The sequence below is a fragment of the Microcaecilia unicolor genome, unplaced genomic scaffold (assembly GCF_901765095.1).
Source record: "Microcaecilia unicolor unplaced genomic scaffold, aMicUni1.1, whole genome shotgun sequence".
Lineage (NCBI taxonomy): Eukaryota > Metazoa > Chordata > Amphibia > Gymnophiona > Siphonopidae > Microcaecilia > Microcaecilia unicolor.
In genome coordinates, this window is record NW_021963819.1 from 27364 (window position 1) to 39200 (window position 11837).

The following is an 11837-nucleotide window of genomic DNA, read 5'->3' on the forward strand; positions in this document are numbered from 1 at the left end:
TTTAGTCCATGAAGATGCATGTACAATATGCTTGATAGCTGGTCCACATCAGAATTTTTCTGCCATAGGGTTCTTAAGGCTCATGATAGGTATTTAAAGGGGGGAGGGGGTTGGTATCCACATAGTGCATGACTATCACTGTTTGTTAGTCTGATCCACACCAGATTTTTTGGATAGGTCAGAGGCTGTACATAGATCATGAAGGAACATTTAGCTTTGGGGGGGGGGGGGGGGGGGGAGGAGGGGAGGGAGTCCACCAATGCACATGTGTAAGCTAGTAGCTTTTTTGTTTTGCACCTGATTCATACCAGATTTTCAGTTAACCTCAAGGTGAGTCAGCAGAGCAGCAGTTTTTTTGGATCCATGTGTTCCAGGAAGCAGGTTCTATGTACTATGCCTGCTTTTATATGAATCAAGAGGGACCTCTGTCCAAGTGGCCAAAATGAAACATGCCTCACCAGCCAGGGCAACAAAACCACGGTAAGCCTCTATGAACTCTCCAATGCTGCAGGTGTGAAGGTTTAGACTGCTATGCCAAACAGAGGGGATTGTTGGGCATTGCATCCTAGAGGTATGCTAAGAAGCACCAGTACTATAAATCTGTACTTTCCTGCTTTTATTGTAAATGTTAAAATTGGTTTCTTCCCAAATGTCTTGTTGCACTTTATTATAAAGACCTTACATTGTAACATAGGTTACAGTAGGGTATGACCAGTTAAGGGAAGCTTGCCTGGTCCTCCATAACATTGCTAATACTATTTCCCAATTTTGTAAGTGTTGACACATGCAGGATTTGATTCCTTTATCCTAGACAGTCTTTGGTTCTCTGCTATCCTAAGTCGATGAGCAATACATGTTCCCATACACAGCTGCACCTCCACAGTAGTCTTAAACAGCTGCCACAGCTCATGAAGCTGATAGCTGGTTACCTAGGTCCTGTGGCCTTCCTGCATGCTCCCCGACCACCAGCAACTTTCTTTCAGCAGCCACAATGATTTCAGTACCTTATGCTAGAAGACAAGGATTTGATTTACTAAATAATAGAAAATGAATGTACAATGCAGTAACATCACAGATTGCTGTATCTTCCTTGTTGTGGATGACTGCAATATTATGTATCAGGTATGATTAGCAACTGCTTTAATAGACAAGAAGTTCCATGCTGAGCTAATTTAGCAGATTTTATGAAATGCACGCATGCATGTTTGTGCTTTCACATGGATACATTCACCCTAAAAAAGTGGTCATCAAGAAGCTGGGGAAGCTCCTGATCCATCCTGAAAATCTAAGAGGAATAGGACAAGCTGGGGGAGGAGGATAAGAAACACAGACATGGTGATGTATGCCTAATTATCTTCAGAAAGTAGGCTGAAAACCGAATCTGCTAATACCTTCCTTACAGAGGGGGTAGATTTCTAACTGGATTCAGCTGCTAAAATTTTAGAAAATCATCAGAATAAATATACTTGTTTTTGTTTGTTCTCCATCTTTGACCCTGTCTCCCAAACTGACATGCCCAGTCACAGGGCTGGAGGGGCAGTCTTCTAACATGCAGCCTAAGCCCCCACCTTTTTGTAGTAGCTCTCATCTTCTCTTCCTCCCCAGGCCTACCTTGGTCTGTCAGATACCCTACACCACAGTGATATGACTTGAGCCAGTAGAATTCTGGTACTGAAATTGTTTTCTATTGCAGGCAATATAACAAGGCAGTTTACATTATAAAAATTAAAATACTTTGATGCAAAGAAGGGCTAAATAGGAAAAGAATCCAGGCTTACAGTGCCATACCCTCCAATATGAGGCTCATTCTAACTCAAAACCGAAAGGAGCAAGAGGAAAGTGCCAGCCTAAAAGAAAGTCGTCCAGTGTTATGAGCATTGAAGCTCATTTTGGGGGAAAATATTTTACCTTTTCACTCTGTACTCTTTTCAAATTGCTGTAGGTGGAAAGTTTTCTTGGCACAGCAGGAAAGGTGAGTGTGCTGTGGTGCATGTATGTTTTGTACCTGCTTTACTTGTGTATAATTATGCAGAATCAATTCTACCTTGTTTAATTACTGACAGATGAAGGCATGGGAAAAGAGAGCCCTTAAGCTCAATTATCTTTGATGACTTATAAAAAATTCTTACTGTATAAATAACATCCACACAACACTGTCTATATATGCTTTCAGAATTTACTCTGAAAATGTGTTAATTACATAGAAACCAAATTAACCATTACTGTCTGCTGAGCATTCATTGGCATATCTTGAAATGAGTTGGGACCTAATCCTCGCACTGCTGCTCCAGAACTCGTGTAGCAGGTCATATCAAACTTCTAGTCCATCGGCATGCTTATAGAGAGCCTTGTGACTGAACAAACTACTATGATTGCTTTCCTGTAATCAGGAGGCTGGGTCAGCACTGTGTGTTCACCAGTCAGACCGCTAAAGTTCTTCTGTAGTTTGTCCGCAAGAGTCATTTTGAGAAAGTAATGTCATGTATTTTGTAAAACAAATTATGTGTTTGGCAGCAGAGAACAGACAATAATGTGTTCACAGTGCATGTACTACTGTGAAATCCTGAATTCTGTCACCAACATGTACAGTATAAGCCGCCTTGGGGCCAGCTGCACTTGAATGTAGGACCACGTGTCTTCAATAGGACTGAATTTGTGTTTCATGTCTCACAACTACTTTTTCCTTTAAATAGGAACTGAACTTCAGTTATTCTGCACTAACCAGACCTATATTTGTGTCCTTCATACACAGCTCTCTGTACCATTTTATTACTGATCTGCATTACAAAAATTAAGATGTCCCAGTTTCAAACATTCCTTTATTTATGTTTCCCTATTAAATAAAAATATGTTGATCCTTGGCTATTAATTTTCTCTTTTATCATTGGCATTTGATGGATCACAAGACACTTTACTCCCACTTTCTTTAGAGCCAGTTACATCTTGGTTTTCCTTATCATAAAGCATTAACTACTACTATTACTACTTAACATTTCTAGAGCGCGACTAGGGTTACGCGGCGCTGTACAGTTTAACAAAGAAGGACAGTCCCTGCTCGAAGGAGCTTACAATCTAAAGGATGAAATGTCAAGTTGGGGCATCTTTTACTAAAGTTTAGCTCCAGTTATCTGCAGCAGGGCCCATAAGAATAAAATGGGCCCTGGAGCTAAGCTTTAGTAAAGACCCTCTAAGTTGCTCAGATTTTCTTTATGCCTGTTTGTGCCATCTGCTGCAAATCTTTTCCGGAGATGGGAAGGCGGTAGAACGAGAGGACATGAAATGAGATTGAAGAGGGGGGCAGACTCAAAAAAGACATCAGGAAGTATTTTTTCACAGAGAGAGTGGTGGATGCTTGGAATGCCCTCCCGCAGGAGGTGGTGGAGATGAAAATGGTAACGGAATTCAAACATGCATGGGATATACATACAGGAATCCTGTTCAGAAGGAATGGATCCACAGAAACTTAGCTGAAATTGGGTGGTGGGGGGGGGAAAGAGTGGTTGGGAGGCAAAGATAGTGGTGGGCAGACTTATATGGTCTGTGCCAGATCTGGTGGTGGGAGGCGGGGCTGGTGGTTGGGAGGAGGGGATAGTGCTGGGCAGACTTATACAGTCTGTGCCCTGAAAAAGACAGGTACAAATCAAGGTACGGTATACACATGAGTTCATCTTGTTGGGCAGACTGGATGGACCGTGCAGGTCTTTTTCTGCCATCATGTACTATGTATGTGAGATGGCAGAGCTTCCCGTGATTCTTAAATTTGGATGACTGAAAGAAAAAAGTGCATTGCCCAATTCCACTATCATCTCAGATTGCAGTGTTACCTGGCTGCAGTAGATTTTCAGAAGGCTCATTTTAATAATTGATGGTCCAGTAATACTATTGTAGGGCTTCCAGGGAGAGTGCTATAGAGGGTTCAGAATGCTGCTGGAGGTGAATACCTTGTTCATGTTGTCCCAACTTTACTAGAGTTGCATTAGCTTCTGGTTGTATGGGGAGCAAAATTCTGGGGTTCCTTGTCCAGCAGCTGTCCTAGTGGGTACTGGAGCAGAGGGATGAGGTACAGAAAGGTGAAACATGACCGGGGAGGAGGCAGCAGCAAAGAGAGAGAGAAGTTGAAAGAGAATTTAATATCTATGCTTATATTCCTAGAAAGAACAGCACAGAGTATAACAAAAATTTCCCTGTTTCTAAAACAATCTTAATAATCTTTGTGCCCAAGATCAGAAGGAGCAGCAGTGAAAGTTGAACCCTGGCTTTACTGGTTCTCGGTGTGCTTTGAAAAATATTTTATTTGGCTATTGCTTTGTCAAATTTCTTTATTTGCATTCTGAAAAAGCACAACTGTTCTTGGCAGACTATAACTGCAAAATGCCTGCAGGTTCAATCTCATGAATCAAGTAAAGGAACTGAAAGAAGGTGAGGAGGCTAAGAAGCAGCTATGACAAGGACAAATACATAGATGAAATGCTTCTTGTGGCATCAAGGAGCTCCAGTAGAGAAGAAAACACTGTGCTGAAAGAAGATAACTGACTACAAATCACCAGACCCTGCAAAATTCCCTGTGTCCACATTTCAAACCAGAAGTGGAGAAGGTAAGAACCTCCCAGGAACAGGAGGAAGCAGAGCTCAAAACCCTGTTACCAGAAGTACCACTACGCCACAATGGGTATGGTTGCTGACTCCTGAATGGTACCGAGCTGTCCCTCTGCTGATTTGATACGACATCTTAGGAGGTGCAGTGTTTGCCTGCTGCCAAGATCTGAGCTGTTTTAGAGATTTTGCAGAGACTCATCAAGCCTATTACTTAATTGTGCTCATCCGTGTTGGTTTAAATGATACTGCTACCTACTCCTTTGACCTAGGGCCAAATCAAGGCATAGGCAAATAAGGCATGGCCTAGAGCCATAACATTAAGCAAGTATTGTTGCAAAAAAGGATAGCTAAAGCATATGGATATTTTTAATACCCCTCGTTCCACTGCAGAGACTGTCACAGGATCCAGCCAATTGGAAGGCTTCTAGGCACAGCAAGGCGAGGCTGTGGAGACAGTGTGAGGGGTCTGCTGCAGGCTAAGAAAATCAAGATCATAATGGGAGACAGAATGAGCACAACAGTAGCAGAAGCAACACCACCAGAAGAGAAGGAGTGGGCCTAAAGATTTAAGATGCATGTGTGTGCGTCTGAGTGAATGTGTATTCATGTGACTAAACAGCAAAAGAGTGCATGAATGGGTGGGTGGCAATGTATATGAAGAACACACACAGGTCTATGTCTCTGGTAGGTACAGTCTCATATAAAGAGTGCTTCCCTTTGAAAATTTGGTACAATGCACATACTAAGAGAAGGAAAATTTTCAGCCCAGGGTATTTACACACCTCCCTTTTAAGTTAGTTTGGTAGATTCTTTCGAAAACTATCCTCTCTCTCAGCCTCCACTCTGCCTGTATCATAAAAACATTTCAGAAGCACCACAGAAAACTATCACTTTCTTTTGGTCTTCCAGTTCTGAAATTTTTACACAAAACTTTGTTAAATTTATACCTAAGACACCACCCATAAATCTTACTGTCTGAGGCAACCTACCCTTGGCATCTCTAGTTTCTATCAGAGGCAATGGAGAGTGAAAATTTGTTCATCTACCCTGGTTTTTATTCCACTGCTCTAGAGCTACCAAGTTACCCACTTCCAGGAGGAAGACTATTTGGCCAGTCCTGGGTTTTTTTTTTTTTTTTTACTTAAATGCCAATTCTGTGTATTAGGTGTAATCCCTGATTCTATCCACTGAAATCAGCATTACATCCCATAATGCATCAAGATGGGGTTGTCAGAAATCCAGGATTGGCCCAAAACCTCCCTCCTGGAACTAAGTAAATAGGCAGCCCTGACCATTACTTCCATTCACACCATGTGCTTGCCTAGTCGCTATGTTTATTCACAAATTATTACTGTTACCACACCTACAGTCATAGTAGCAGACAGCAGATAAAGACCACTTTTCCCTGCTAAGTCTGAAGAGGTGAAACAGATGGGGGCAGGGAAAATGAATGTGACTGGGGAGGGGAAGAGCAAAGAAGAAATGTAGGCCTATGGGTAGGGGGGGGGGGGGGTCCACAAATATATGTTCAAATATAATCTAGGCCAAGTCTGAATGCATCAGAAGTCACTCTGGCTCTGTTCAGCACTCCCAATGAAGAGCTGAAAGCAGTGGTGTGCTGGGAAATATTTAACAACAGCCTCTCTCTCTGGGTGTAGCCAGCCCTGATATTTGGGGAGGAGGGTGTGGAGACAAGGGGGTAGAGGGGGGCAATGCATTCTTACCTTCCTTCCCTCCCCGCAGGCAGGCACACTAGGGATACCTTTGCTATAGTGATATTGAGCCCCATCTGCCAAATAAATGGATTACTGCCACTCCCTGCTGTTTGTGGCTCTGAGCAGCATGCCAGGACTTCAGTGTGAGAATTCCTGGCATACTGCTCAGAGCCAAGCAAGGTGCAGTGGCAGTCCATTTATTGGCTGGCAGGGCTCAGTATCCCTGCCAGCAAAGGTGAAGGACTTCAGCAATGCCAAGGGTGGCCCATCGCAAAGCTGGAGCTTGAAGGCCAATGAGCACAGTCTCCTTGTACATTTGGCACTTCTTTTCTCCTCTCTGTGCCCTCTCCCTTCCTTAGTCCCCCCAATGAATCTCTTCCTATCCAGTACCTCTCTTCCTCATTACTTCCCCCAATGCAGTACCACTCTCCCTCGCCACCTTTCCTGATGCAGCCTCTCCTTCCTTGACCCCCCCCCCCCCAATCATGCAGCACCTCTCTCATGCCTTGCCACCCCATGCAGCATCACTTTCCCTGCCTCTCTTGATGCAGCTCATCTGTCCCTCACTCACTCCCTCCCTCCCCCATGCACTGCCTGTGGTCCCTTGTTGCCCCACCACCACTACAATGTAGTATCTGCCTGCCTCATTATCCCACCTGAACCAGAATCTCTGCTTTTTCCCTCATTGTCCCCCCCCCCCCACCTCCTTGCCTCTTGAGATACATTTTTTTAAGCAGTGCTGGCATACATCAGCAAGAGCAGACTGCTTCAGCCAATCCAGGGGTCTTCCTTCAGCATGTCCCGCCCCTGAGGGCTAAATGAAGGTGCCCCAGGATTGGTTGAAGCAGCCTGTTCCTGCTGTTCAATTTGTTTTTGGAGCCTCTGGCTGTTGCAGTTTGGGCAGAGACAGCTTGGATGTGAGTAGCAGGACAGTTGAATGTAAGTTGTCTGCTGCACTTGTAGGGGTGAAGTCATCAGAAATAATCACTGCTGAATACCAGGAGGTGCAGGCGGGGGAGGTCAGAGAGTGATCAGAGAGGTACTGAATGGGCAGCAGTGGCGGCAGAAGATGCCCAAGCCACTGTGGAGGAGGATCCCAACACCGCCAGGAGGGGACACAAATCACCTGAACCCAAATGTTGGGAGCCGGTTGATGAAGCAGCTTACTTTAACAACCGGCTCCCAAAATTTGAAAAAAATTCACAACCGGCTCCTGTGAGCTGGCTTCAGCACACCACTGGCTGAAGGCTACAAAAGTTGAGCGATGCAAGCTGTGAAAAAAAAACTAGGTGAGAAGAAACTCTAACAAGTGTCTTTACTGCTCCATGGAAGAAAGAAACTGCCTGGTCCCAAACAGCAATGCGAGTTAGGAAGGTGTGCACACACGTATACGGTGGAGCTTCCAATGTCTTCTGGAAGTTTTTTTGCACCAGGTTCTGATGACTTCACCCCTACAAGTGGAGCAGACAACTTACATTCAACTGTCCCACTACTCACACCCAGGATGTCTCTGCCCAAACTGCAACAGCCAGAGGCTCCAAAGACAAATTGAACAGCAGTGGAGACAGAAGGCACCCCTACTTTGTTCCACCAAAAAAAAAAAAAAAAAAAGAGGGAAGGCTTCTGACAGGACCCCATTCACAAGCCTAGGAGGAGCTATACAACAAGCCCACCATCTGAATAAACTACTCGCCAACCCCAAACCACTCCAAAACTCTAAACATAAAGACCCACTCTATCCAATCAAAGGCTTTCTCCACATCCACTGCTAGCGCTACAAGACCCAGCTGACTAGGCAATAGAGAAAGAACGTTCCAAAAAGTACCCAAATTATCCGGTAGGATACCTCCCTGAGATAAAACTATTCTGATCCCGCTGAACTAAGCAAAACATATACCTAGAAAGCCTCATCTGCAAAACTTTTGCATAAACCTTACAATCCACATTGATCATAGAAATGAGCCTTTAATTATCCACCTTAGAATGATCACGCCCTGGCATAGGGATTACCACAATCTGTGACTCCCCAAAAGTCTCTGCATCCCCAAACCCCAAAAAGGCCTGGAACTACTGTCCCAAATAAGGGACTAACAAGACCCCCCAGGTTCCACCCCCCCAGGGTCTCCAGCCCCCCCAAACTCCCAGAAAATGTCAAGTGGCCGCTGGCCAAACCGTCTCCCACCCAGCGAGCGATGGGGGGGGCTGGAGGTCCGGTGGACCTCCAGACCACCCCAACTCCCCCCCCCCCCAGCGTTGTCCGACCGATCCCTGGTGGTCCAGCGTGAGGATAAGTAGTAGTGGTAGTAGTAGTAGTAAGGACAACCCCCCTCCCGGCCTTCCTACCTTAAGTTGGAGGAGGGACGCAGCCTGCCTCCATCCTCTTCCTTCTGTTGACGCCGCTGCAAAATGGCGGCGCCCAGCCCCGCCCATTGCATCCTGGGATGCGCTGGGCGGGGCTACAGACCATGTAAGGGAATTGCTCGGGGAAGGGGTAGACAGGGCCTGGTGGTCCCATGGACGTCCAGCCCTGTTGATCATGAGGGTTTGACAGATTTGGGCTTTTGACAGCCCCGACCTGTCAAACATGTGCGGGGGGATTGTGCTGAGCGCATGCTCGGCACAATTCGCCCGCACTTCTACCCCATGATCATTGCGCTGCTTAAATTTGCATGCATTATCTCTGATCATCAGTGTGGTAAAGCCCCGCGCTGTTCCAACGCTATTTTTAGAGCGCTGTTTGGAACAGCGCAGGGCTTTTGATCATGAGGGTGCCGGTATCCAGTTAGCACTGGCTGGTGTGGTTCAATATTTGGACACACATGGAGAGGATTCATTGATAAGCGAGGGTCCTAGAAAAACTAAGGAGTTCTTAAAAGGATAGGAACATCTGGAGGAGTGGCACAGGCAGCTCCTTGTGACTCTGGGCAAGTCACTTAACCCTCCATTGCCCCATGTAAGCCGCATTGAGCCTGCCATGAGTGGGAAAGCGCGGGGTACAAATGTAACAAAAATTAAAAAAAAACCAGGCCTGCTTTTCTGAAGTAGGCCATTTATAGGTATTCTGCATGCTGTTCTAGATTCTTCAGTTTTTAAATTTTTCAATGTGTATTTCTTTTCATTACTTTTTATTGTTTAATGTTTTTTTTTTTTTTTTGGGGGGGGGGGGGGTTGAATTTCAATTAAAATTTGTAATTGCAATTGTGTGAATTAAAGTATGTTATTCCTTTCCACACACACACACACGCACATTGTGGCTCTAGGCAATGGAAGGTTAAGTGACTTGCCCAGAGTCACAAGCAGGCCCGCTGAGAGGAGAGAGAAAGGGGGAGGGGCAAGATTTCCCAGGCCCAGCTGACTCAGTGGCATGGGGAAACTGGGGCCCTCCACTTTGGGCTCAGGCCCATCCAACTGCAGTACCTTGAATGGCTGTCAGCGATACCCAAACCCCCACCTGCCAAATAGCTCCGAAGCCATGAACTGAGCATGTGCGAGGAGTACCAGCATCAGTGGTTAGAAAGGATGCTGCCGACTTCCTTACACCAGGGGAGGTTCGGGCTGCAGAGCTATTTTGCTGGCAGGGCTTGGGCATCCCCACCAGCAAAGGTAATAATTTTAATGGGGGGGGGGGGGGGGGAAGAGCACAAAGGAATGGGTGGCCCCAGCATTCCTCCACCACCACGGGCTGCTGGCTACCCCCTTACATTTGGTACAGCAGGGTGGGGGGCCCCCCTAAGAATGTTTGCCCCAGGCCTTCTTTTGTCTCTCAGCAGCCCTGGTCAGAAGGAGCTGCAGTAGGGGGAAAATAAATAAATAAAATAAATAACATGATTAATCACAATTAAAGTTTTAATTGAAATGCAGTCCTAAAAAAAAAAAAAAGCAGTGGGAACTGAGATATAGTACTGGGGCAAAAATGTTTTGTTAGGAAAGTGAATAAAAGTAAGAGGGAGAGGGAATCACGCGACGCTATGCTCGGGGGAAGACACTAGTTTCAGTCTCTCCGGGCCCCCAAGCAACTCCCGCGACCTTTGCAGCGCACTAAATCTTTACAAAGCCTAGGTTTTGTTACCTGGTGAGAGCTGGACCACTGTTACAGCAGTTGCTTTGGTGTGGCGACGAGATCGGCGCACAAGGAAAAAACCCGAGGCAAAACGGTGGAGGACAAAATGGCGGTGCCTTCGAGTCCAGCTTCCCCTACAATTTCCTCAATGTGGATTGCGGAGATTACTTCAGAAATGACTGTAGTCCTGGAAGATCTGCTGGAAGAGAGGCGATTAGCTCCTATACATACTAAATTGGAGCGATTGCACGCCCAAATGGAAGAACTTTCAAAAGACTGTGTGGCCTTCCAGACTCGAACAGCAGCGGTAGAAGATAGGGTCACGGTGGTAGAGGAAGAATAGAGCGCACTACAGAAGAGAGTAGCGGATCTAGAGGCCAAAGTGAAGGACCTAGAAAATAGGTCCCGCAGGAACAACTTGAGGCTAAGTCTGCCAGAAGCGGTACTGGACAAAACTTACCTGGTTATCTGGAACAGTGAATTTCTAAGGAGCTGCAACTTCCAGAAGGTAATGGCCCCTTACGTATTGAAAGAGCTCACAGACTTGGAACAAGGGCACAGGCATACCATAGACCTAGGGTGATTATCTTAAGGCTTTTGAACTTTGCTCAGAAACAAGAGAAACTACAAGCACTTTGAGAAGGGAAAACATTGAAATATGACAACCAGAAAATTTTGTGCTTCCAAGATTACTCCGCAGGGGTGGTGGCACAGCACAGAGCCTTCTCCCCCATTTGCTCAAAGTTGTTTGCCCTCAACATTAAATTTGCATTGAGGGGATCTCGAATTCAATGATGGAAGCAGGGATCTCTTTGTTGCTTAAGCCAGGAAACGATCCCACTGTATGTGGCTCCTATAGACCCATTTCACTTTTAAATGTTGACGTAAAGATACTGGCCAAGGTGTGGGCCAACAGGTTGGGACGGGTCCTACCAAAGTTGATAGGGGGTGACCAGTCGGGGTTTATCCCGGGTCGACAGGTGGGTGACAACATTCGCAGTACCCTCCACTTGCAATGGGAAGCACAGAAGAGACTCCCAGGGGCAATACTGTTAACACTAAATGCCGAAAAAGCGTTTGACAGGGTTGACTGGGTGTTTCTGAAAGAGGTTATGCAGCGTATGGGTCTTGGGAATAATTTCTGCAGGTGGAAAGCAGCCTTGTATGCGGCGCCGAAGGCCTGTATACAGATCAACAGCCAGTATACCTCCTTTTTTGCTATTGAACGTGGGACCAGGCAGGGCTGCCCCCTGTCGCCCTTATTGTTGCTATATATATATATATAGAGAGAGAGAGAGAGAGAGCCCTTGGCAGAGAGGTTACGTAGCCATCCGGGGTTTCACAGTGGGGAAGAGGGAACATCGCATGGCACTGTATGCGGATGATCTGTTGCTTTATGTGACAGATCCAGGGAAACGTTGGAGGTGGTGGTGGATGTCCTGGGGAATTTGAACAGTATGCCGGGT